General features: G+C 33.9%; 1 long non-coding RNA gene across 1 annotated transcript in view; it reads right to left on the bottom strand.

Annotated features, from left to right (window-relative positions):
* The window catches only part of LOC116186407, an 18,410-nt gene that overhangs the window by 11,878 nt on the left and 5,968 nt on the right, over positions 1-564 (bottom strand). The window lies entirely within an intron of this gene.

The following is a 564-nucleotide window of genomic DNA, read 5'->3' as shown; positions in this document are numbered from 1 at the left end:
AAAAAAAAAAAAAAAAAAAAAAAAAAAAAAAAAAAAAAAAAGAAGCGAAATCAATAGAAAAAAAAGATAAAAGATAGGGGAAAGGGCGCTTGGTTATTGGTTTCCGGTGCTGGCCAACCGTTAGGAGCCGGGCGAGGGTTCTGCACAGGCGTCCTCCGTCGTCTTCTACCGAAGGCCGTGTGGTGTCACGGTGAGCGTGGCAAAACCCGGAAAGAAGAAAAGAAGCCGAAGGAGCGTGAAGAAGTACGAAGGAATACGAAGGAGCCCGAAGGAGCTAAAAGACTCTCCTCCTATTTCTTCTCTTCATCATCTTCTTTTAGTTTTCTTCACCGAAACCAGCTCCTGATTATCAGTATAGTACATACATATACGTATAATATAACGAAATAAAATTTTGATTCTCTTCCCATTGTCTTTATATTATAATTTTAACTAATTTTTTTTACACGAATTTTTATTAACATTTAAATCACAGATATGATACGAAATTTAATAATGAAAATGAAATAATTTGGCAATTATTAAGTTTATAAGAAAATTATTTCATAAAAAATTTCATGCAAA

The sequence above is a fragment of the Apis dorsata genome, unplaced genomic scaffold (genome assembly GCF_000469605.1).
Source record: "Apis dorsata unplaced genomic scaffold, Apis dorsata 1.3 scaffold_661, whole genome shotgun sequence".
In the NCBI taxonomy this organism is placed as follows: domain Eukaryota; kingdom Metazoa; phylum Arthropoda; class Insecta; order Hymenoptera; family Apidae; genus Apis; species Apis dorsata.
Note: the sequence above shows the minus strand (reverse complement) of the source record. Positions and strands in the feature narration are given on the sequence as shown.